We start from the raw sequence: 9,735 nt of genomic DNA, 5'->3' as shown, positions 1-9,735 counted from the left end.
GTGCAGTTTCAACAGAAAAGAAAGTTCCACTGAATGATCTCAGGTGGAAGACTGGAGACTGACACCTACTGTAATAATTGTTTATTGATTTATCTTTGTTTACCAGAAAGGTTTGACTGGGTAATATCCATTTTCAGAGAAGGCCCGGGGAGAAAACCTCCATTTGCTTACATTGCAGTATACTAAGGTCCAGATCAGCAAAGAGTAGTTACATTTCTATTTACATTTATACACATACAGTAGTTACAATTAAACATTCCAAGATTTTACAGAGGCAGAAGTTACTAAAAAGAAAACCTATGTGCAACTTAGTGGATTGTACAGCCAGCAGTTATATATAAAAAGTTGTTTTGTCATTTCAGTGAAAGGTTGAGAGTATGCTGTTTAAGGAGAATATTTGGAGAGTATCATATGGTGAGCACAAAGTCTTAATCTAATGATTAGCATGTACAGGACCAGGATTTGTTAAGACGTTGGTTTAAACTGCGGTTTAAAACTATTAAGTTTGTTGGAGAGTTTTATTTGTGTGGGGATACTATTCCAGAGTTTAGAAATGTATTGGGAGTAGAGTGAGTCTGTTGCATCATAATTTGACTTACTTGTGAGTAGTAACAATTTGTTACTAGAATGGAGGCTCCTTGCTGGAGAGTTGGGCAGTAATAAGTTTTGTAATGCAAAGCATTTTTCCTGGAAGATGAATGAGTTTGTGTGCTGTAGTTAGTTATGAATGTGTTAGGTAGTTGTGCATTTCAAGCCAGTTTAATTGCTTTAAGCTATGACAGTGGTGGGTCCTGTGAGGGAGATTGGTGGCAAAATTAGCTATTTTATTGTATCAGGAGGCAAGTTTCTTTCTTTGAATATTGTTTAAGTTTGTTATGATATGAGCAGCGTATAAGAGAGTGAGAAGGTTTTTATTGCATTATCTGTAAGGAATCCATTGATCCCATAAAGGGAACCTAGTTTCCGGTGTGTACATTTAATGGTGTGCAGAATATGGTGATCATATTTTAGATTGTCATCTGTTATAATGCCTAGACGTTTACTGTGAGTTACAGTTTCAATGACAGTATTATTTGCTGACTTTATGGTAAAAGATTGCTTTTGATTTTGGCAACTATTTGGGGTAAAAAGCATTAACTTAGTTTTCTTGGGTTTGAGTAGGAGGTTTGATTCTTTGAATCAGGTTTCTAGAGAGGTGAAAGATTTTTGGGTAATGTCTTGGAGCTTATTTATTGTTGACGCTGTACATATTAATGTTGAGTCATCTGTATACCGAACTAAACTAGCATGGTGACTGGAGGTGTGGAGGTTATTAATAAATATATTAAATAGTAGAGGACTCAGAATAGAGCCCTGAGGGACACCTGCAGTAACTGGTTGAAAGGATGAGTAGATTTGTTTCCATTTAACGGCCAGTTGCCTTCCAGATAGGTAACTAAGGAACCATGACAAGGAGTATTGTGAAAGTCCTATTGGTGAGAGTCACATGAGTAGTTGCTGGTACAAGACAGTATCAAATGCCTTTGACCAGTCTAAGAACATGGTGGACACAAGCAGGCCATTGCTTCTATGATGGTTTATTATACTGGTAAAATGCAGTAGAGCAGTACTGGTGCTGTACTGGGGCCTAAAGCCATGATGTGGTTCTGAAAGCAGGTTATATGAGATTAGGTATTGCATCAGCTGAATATGGATGCATTTCTCTAATATTTTGGAGAGGGTGGAGAGAATCAATATTTAAATAGTTTAAATACTTGGGATCAACAGTTCAGAGTAATGGTGAGTGTGGAAGAGAGGTGAAGAAGAGAGTACAGCCAGGATGGAGTGGGTGGAGAAGAGTGTCAGGAGTGATTTGTGACAGACGAGTACCAGTACGAGTGAAAGGGAAGGACTACAAGAGGGTAGTGAGACCAGCTATGTTATACGGGTTGGAGACAGTGGCATTGACAAAAAGGCAGGAGTCAGAGCTGGACGTGGCAGAGCTGAAGATGTTAAGATTTGCACTGGGTGTGACGAGGGTGGACAGGATTAGGAATAAGTATATTAGGGGGTCAGCCCAGGTTGGAAGGTTTGGAGACAAAGCCAGAGAGGCAAGATTACTTTGGTTTGGACATGTGCTGAGGAGGGATGCAGAGTATATTGGGAAAAGGATGCTAAGGATGAAGCTGCCAGGTAACAGGAAAAGAGGGAGGCCTAAGATAAGGTTTATGGATGTGGTGAGAGAGGACATGCAGATGGATGGTGTGACAGAACAAGATGCAAAGGACAGGAAGAAATGGAAACAGATGATCCACTGTGGCGACCCCTAATGGGGGCAGCTGAAAGAAGGAGGAGAGAATCAATATTGGTCTGTAGTTATTAAACTCTGGATATGCTGCCTTTGTGCAGTGATATGATGTCGAATTTTTTTCCATAGTGATGGGACGTATCTTTCTGCTATGAACCTATTAATTAGTGTAAACACAGGAATGGCTGTGACTTCTATGGCCATTTTTAGGTAGTCTGATGGTAGCTGGTCTACAGCTATGGAAATAATTTTAGTTTGCGGAGCAACCTCATTATGAGCAAGGTGGGTACTGGACTAAGATGTGTTAGTATCTAAGAGAGATAATATTGATTGTATGACGTAGCAATTAAACTGTGTGGGGATAGAGTCTGCCGTGGTGTCTGTTTTTGGAGAGGGAGGGGTGGTCTTGCCAGGTTGGAGTACTTTATTTAGTGATGACCAAAATGTTTTGGGTTGTTTTGTAAGTTGCTATAATAATGTTTGTTTCTCCATTTAGTTTTGCAAACTTTCTAAGATGTCTAAATTGCTGGAAGGCATTTTGAGTTCTATTATTATACCAATTTTCCAGGCTTTATCCCTTTTTATTATAAATTGTTTTGTTTCTTTTGTTAACTATGGTGTGGGGGTTGGACTTTACTCTTTTATTATGTACTGGTGCTATATTATTTAAGGTTCATAAGAGTATGTTATTAAAGTGTTCTGCAGCAGTATTTAGAGGCATTGTTCTAAGTACATTCCAGTTTTATTGTTTTAGTCTTTCATTGAAAATATATTTGCTGAAATTGGTTGTATTTCATATTTGATTACAGATTATATGTTTATCTAGGTTATAGTGAGTTCTAATAGCTTATGTTGGTATGTGGTCACTTATGCAATCTAAGAGGCAGCCTACTTTTGTCAGTTTGTCTGGTTTGTTTGTAAGAATCCAGTCTAATGTTGAGTGTCTAGAAAAAACACCTTCATGAAGAAAATCTCAATAAACATAACATGCCACCATCAAAAACAGGAACACCACTCCAAGGACAAGTCTTTTATTCATACAGAACGTTCTGGTACCTCGGCTTCTTGCCTTCTAATGGAACACTTCTAAACAACACCCTTGTCTTTAAATGCATGCAGCGCAATCATGATTACTTCAATTAATCTATCAATGCTCCTATTAATTAGTCAGCCAATTAAACAAAATTATCATTTTTAAATACGTTCTAAATATTTCTTAAAAGGGACATATATCCATCGTATATAATGCAAATCACACTTCATTATTTTTCATCTGAAAACATATACACAGACTGTAATTTCAAAAGCATCAAATTCTAATTTATCACATAAGGCAACCTTACATAAAAGGTGTTTGCCTTACAAACACAAGGTGCAGAGTTTGAGTCTCACAAGGGATAATTGGCTAGGCTTAAAAAATGGCTCGCAAGGGCAGTTAGCTTAGTACCAATGTATGTATGTATGTATGAAATATATATATATATATATATATATATATATATATATATATATATATATATATATATATATATATGCTGGTGTCACTAAGTGAGCAGAACCTCATCGACTGTTCATGGCCTCAGGGGAACAAGGGCTGCAATGGAGGTTCAATGGCTAGGGCTTACCTGTATGTCAAGAGTAATGGCGGTATTAACCCTGAATCCTCCTATCCATACACTGGTACGGATGGACAGCCGTGCCAGTATGATGGTCAGTACAACGCTACCAACTGTCTGGACTATATTTCTATAAAAAGTGGAGATGAAAAAGCTCTGAAGACTGCTGTTGCATTAAATGGACCAATCTCTGTAGCTATGGATGCAAGCCACTTTTCCTTCCAGTTCTATAGTTCAGGAATTTATAATGAAATTCAATGCAGCAGTACAAAACTGAACCATGGTGTTTTGGTTACTGGTTACGGATACAGCAGGCAAACATAAACTAAGCAGAATAAATACTGGATTGTTAAAAACAGTTGAAGTATAAGCTGGGGTATGCAAGGATACTTTTATTTGGCAAGGGACCAACAAAACCAATGTGGAATTGCCACAGCAGCTCTCTACCCTCTGGTATAATGTCTACAGCAGTTGGGAGTTCTCATCTGGAAAGCAAAATGCAGAAGTAATACGTCGTGAAGACTTCCACAATGAATCTGGAGCAAGAGGGCTTCAGTAAAAGTTTTAATTACAGAATTAGCAATTTTCTTAAAAGTTAATGACTTTGGGGACAGCCAATGAGGGCATCAGATGCCTGGCTAATTGATTCTGCGTTGCACCATGAACGTTAAGCAACATATTTAGTTCGTTTTTCAGTAAGATGTTTGTAAAGCCAATTCCATCTGCAGCTGCCTGACTAAACAATTATGTGTTATACCATGCATGTAAATTATTTTGAATTAAAAAGTTGTGAAAAGGGTTAGGGACACTTTCTTAAATCACATTTTATAATGCTGAGCCATGGTCTACACACAGAACCAGAAAGCAGTGAAATAACAATCCCTGATAATCTCAGCATAAATGTATTTTTTGTAAAGAGTGTGGCACAAACTCATCCCACTTTACCACTACAGCCCTGCTACTTTAATTGCACCTCAAATTGGGCTTCTTGCAGAACTAACCACACAATGTGGCTGGGCTAATATATGCCTTTGGGCAGATAGCCCAGTACCTACCTATGAACCTATGAACCTATATGTTATTTTATACAAAGTTCACATTTCACTCTATTAAATAGTGATATATATATATATATCAAATATAATTTCATAAACATCAAATTCTAATGACTAAATCAGGCAACCTTACATATTATATATAAAAAAATATAATGTTGAGTGTCTCCCTGAGGTTTTATTGATTCTGGTGGGTATGTTTTTTAATTGTTGGAAGTTGTACACATTTATGGATTCAGTGGGGGTAGTAGAATTTCTGAGTTGCCAGTCTATATTTAAATCTCCAAGTATTATAGTTCCATGGTTAATTTGTTTGGACAGCCAGTATAATGTAGTTAAGTCTACTACTGGTCTCTGCTAAGTTTCCTAATGTTTCTGGTTCTAGTTTGGACAAGAATGTTTCTTCTGCCCCAAAAAAGCTGAGACCACCTATCCCCACCTTTCCCCTGCTGAACCTGAAATTGATTATAAGAGCTTTTCAGAAACCCTTATGAAAGCCCAGGTGAGCTGGTGTGGTGATCCTTTCCTTTCTCCTTTGATAGTAGCAAGGGAATATGACAATTTTCTCACCATAACAGAAATTCTCAGATTTCCTGATTCCACACTTTTGGTAATGGTCCCGAGAATGCCAGCTTCCACCCCTTCATTATCATTCCTAATGTCATGACCCATGTCAAGGCTGATCTATCCAGTGTTAATTTTGGCACATACGGGTCAATGTTGATGCTCTCATTGATGAGATTCTCACCATCAATGCTGGGATCCCGATCCTGGTGCTGAACTCTGACTTCCCTGGTGTTAATATCAAGCCTCTTCTGCGCTCCACATTATTTCTGCGCTGACTTCCTTGGCATCAGTGCAGCTTTCAAAACTGACACTGAAGCAGCCAGCACCTGTGCAGTGCTTCACACCAAGACATTATGTCCAAGCTCAGAGCTGTAACTCATCCACTGGCCATTGCTGCTTCCCAATTTGGTGCCCCTCAGCTGTGAGCTGAGGATGAAAAAAGGTCTGATCTCCCATCTGGTGCTCCTCACTTCTCTCCTAAGGAGGAGCATCACATCTTCTGCTTCCTTCATTGTTAAGTGATGGGCAAAAAAGCTCTTCTTTTCATAACTTTAACAAACTGCTTGTTAGAACTTAGACAAACCTCCCACAAAGCTGTGAAACAAGCACTTCCATCCTGACTGCAGAAGCTGTGCCAGAATTCATTTTCATAATGGCATTCAGAAATGCTGGTATAGAAATGAATGCTGGTCCTGCAGTTGTGCCCCCCCTCACACTTTGCACCCAGGGCTGCTGCCCTTTTTGCCACACCCTAGCTATGCTTCTGTCCAAACTTCAGTTATGACAGCTTTCACTTGGATCAAGCAACATCTTGAATCCTCATCTCTGCAAACTGCCCAGGTCAGACAGACCACAGTCCTTCATGGAGCCCGACATCTTAGCACCTGCACCTAAGAGGGTTATTTCTTCCTGTTCAGACTCTTTTATACTAAAGAGGGCAAGGAAGACCCTCATGCTAGAAGAAGCACGAAGGTTCCCCACCCGCTGCACCTGTCAACAATGTAGAGGAGGATATTGACTCTACTGCACCCCCAATACTGACCCCAAGTTCAGGCAATATTTAGAAATGATGAGTTGAAGGGTGTAATGGCCCACAGATTCAGTATGCTTCCCACAGACCAAGCTTCAGAAGGCCTGAAGATCTAACCTGAAAGATACAACCAAGGCAAATTGGGAAAACCCCAAGAAAGTGTTTCTTCTCTATAAGAAAGCTAACTACATCCATTTGCCCTCCAAGAGAATGACATTTTTGCTCAGAGACACAAAGTATAAGATTGTGTCCTTTACTTGCTTATAATACCGAAGCCTGACACTAAAGTTTCAGCAGCAACCTTAAAAAAGAAACATACACTGCAGATCTAAGCTGTCTGTTGCCCAGGCAAAGTATCTGGTGCAAATGACAGTATAAAAAGCAAGTATATGCATCCTTTGTTTTTACTTTATGGATCCTAAGTTATTTGTCTAACATGGTGTACTTTGAATATGATGCATCTGATGAAATGTCCATACCACTGAGCAGTTGCCAGCCACTGCTAAACAGAAATTCCTCTCCCAAACCTCAACTGCTTCATCCATGAACAGGTTTATGATGTTGAGTCTCTACAATGTTGCAGAATGTTTAGCCAAATCTATGAGACCCGGCAAAACCCAGCAGTGTTGTGCGCTGGCACTCCTGACTTCTCTTGACAGATTTTCCTGGGGACATGAAGCGATCATTATGAATACCTAGTCTCAAGGTCCCTGTATTTCTGGTCCTGAAGTAAAGGTATATCTTGAAAATTCAAAGAAAGGGGGCAAGACTGTCACTGTTGTAGGCATGAAGTTTCAACCACCTCACTGTCCGTTTTCCAAGATGCAGTGGAGTCAGATTCAGGTGTGTTTCAGAAATGGCACAGAGCCAAAGAAGCAACAGTGAGTTGGGAGGAAGCCCACTAACCAGGGTAACTTCCAAAATGATTATGGACTGAAGGATAAGCATTTTCATAAGCTACTAGGGTGGGTCCACTAATATGCAGAAAGCAATAATTGCAGCCTTAGTGTGTGTGGTAATGTCTTTCCAATGCACAACACAGAATATAAACCTTGCACATCTGAAACACTTAGCAGGCTAAACTCTAACATCAGAGGTTACAAGATTCCTTTCTAAACTTGACCTATCTCACCTTCTCTTCCCTTGCCTGATGTTCTGCCCTTTAAAAAAATATCCGTAAGACTGGAGATTCTCAACTTCATTAAAAATAATAAATAAAATAACCATCCAAGAAGCTAAATCAGTCCATATAGAATCTGGATCTTTTTACAGACAAATAAATTCAGGTCAATATTTGAAGTAAGCAACCTAAATACATTTAGCCCCAGAGAAATCTTTCATATGGGCACAGTGTGGTCCATCATTTCTAATTTGTTAAAAGAAGACTGGATGTGCTCTTTGGACTTCCAAGATGACTGCCTCACTTCAAGTGTACAAATGAGTCTAGGAGGTTTCTCTTCTTCCAAGTAAGAGCCAGTCGTTACCAGTTCCAGATGCTTCACTCATAATTTACCTCTGTCCCCTAGGTGCTTACCAAAGATATATTTGTTGTAGCTGGGTTGTTGTACCAGGGCATCAGAGTCAAGACTCTCCCACATCTAGGGGCCTGCATCATAACTGCTCCTACAGTTAGGTTCACACTGTAATAAGGGAATCTCAGATCAAAATGTGCTCTTTTGATTTGTGCAGTGAACCTTGCAGAGTTGCAGACCACCCCATACGTTCATCAGCTGCAGCACAGACTCATTCCCTTATAGAGCATAACTGCCTGTATAGAGAATACAGTGCTAAAAATGCATGATCTTCCTTATTTTGGACTCCTAAAGAATCTCAGCTCATCTTTGTCTCAGGATACCAGGACACATGGCTGCATCTCTCCAAATGGTATTCTGTGCCATACTCTACAAGATGGTGCTACATTGGACATTAAAATTCCCATGTCACACAAAAGTTTAAATCTCTAGAGTCTAAAAGAGGCCTTTTTGTGGGGAATGGACTTTAAAACCTCACTAGAGGCATTCTACTTTACTTTCCCAGCACAAATGAATATGCTCCAAGGTGGGGATGCCATCATAATGGACAGATATTTAAGGTGCATTATCATCCTCTGAAGCCACTCTAAATATCAATGTCCAACAGACAAAGGCAGCCTTCCATATCTTCCAAGCATTTCAGGATTGTTTTCCTTATGATGTGACAGCCATTAACTCTGAAATGAAAGCTACAGTTTGCTACATCACAAAACAAGAGAAGGAGACAGTCTTATCCCTTTTGTAAAGAAACTATAAAGGTGTGTGAATGGGCCATGTGTTCCAACTATTTTCTGGTGGCTAACTACATTCAGAGAGAGTGAACAGTTCTGCAGTGGATAGCCACAGGCATTGTTTACTGATACCTGACAAATGGACCCTCAGGGGCTTAGAAGTTGTTTTTAATGCAGGCTTGCTGCAACCTCTTTGCTTCTCCAACCAACAACCAGGGGCAGCAGCTACTTCTTCCTCATATCTCCTCTTTAATTGTCCTACTCCTCTCTGCTACCGATGTCTGCCCCATCACCATTAACTGGATCTTTCCCTTCTTCCTCACAATGAGGGCAAGTGTTACAGCGAAATCCTGCCATAACCCTAGACAAATGTGGGCCCTTTCTGCCCAAGGAGAGAGAATAGCCTCAATGTTTTAGCAGGTGACATTGTCATTCCCCCTTTAAGAAGGGCAAGCGCCAGAGGGAAGGCATCATGGAGACAGACAGGGGGTGTGGAGTTTAGGAATGCAAGGGGAAAGGAAACTATAACTGGGACAGACTGAAGGTAGCCTTCTACAGGTTGTTGTGTCTTTCGTTTTTTTCCAGTTAGGGGTCGCCACAGTGGAACTCCGCTCCGCTAATGATTGGCAGGAGATTTCTACATGCAGAGTTGCCAGCTCTGAAGCACAACCTTCAACGAAGGTATGCCCATTCACACATATCTCCACACAGAAGATGATCTAGCTGAGAATCGAACACGACAACGTCTTACTGTAAGGTGACAATGCTACCGCAGCACCACCACCGCAGATAGGTAGGGAATTATTCTTCATGCAGCATTTATCCAATAATGTCCAACCTGTCAGGTACTGTCATTTATATCTATCTCCACACACACACACACACACACACACACACACACACACACACACACACAC

At 40.1% G+C, this 9,735-nt stretch overlaps 1 pseudogene; it reads left to right on the top strand.

Moving 5' to 3' along the window:
- The first annotated feature begins 3,819 nt into the window (after positions 1-3,819).
- LOC122812272 lies at positions 3,820-4,433 on the top strand (annotated as a pseudogene).
- Positions 4,434-9,735: the final 5,302 nt, after the last annotated feature.

The sequence above is a fragment of the Protopterus annectens genome, chromosome 9.part0 (genome assembly GCF_019279795.1).
Source record: "Protopterus annectens isolate FY-2018-M chromosome 9.part0, PAN1.0, whole genome shotgun sequence".
Lineage (NCBI taxonomy): Eukaryota > Metazoa > Chordata > Ceratodontiformes > Protopteridae > Protopterus > Protopterus annectens.
The sequence above is the reverse complement of the archived record's forward strand: the minus strand, read 5'-3'. Positions and strand labels throughout refer to the sequence as shown.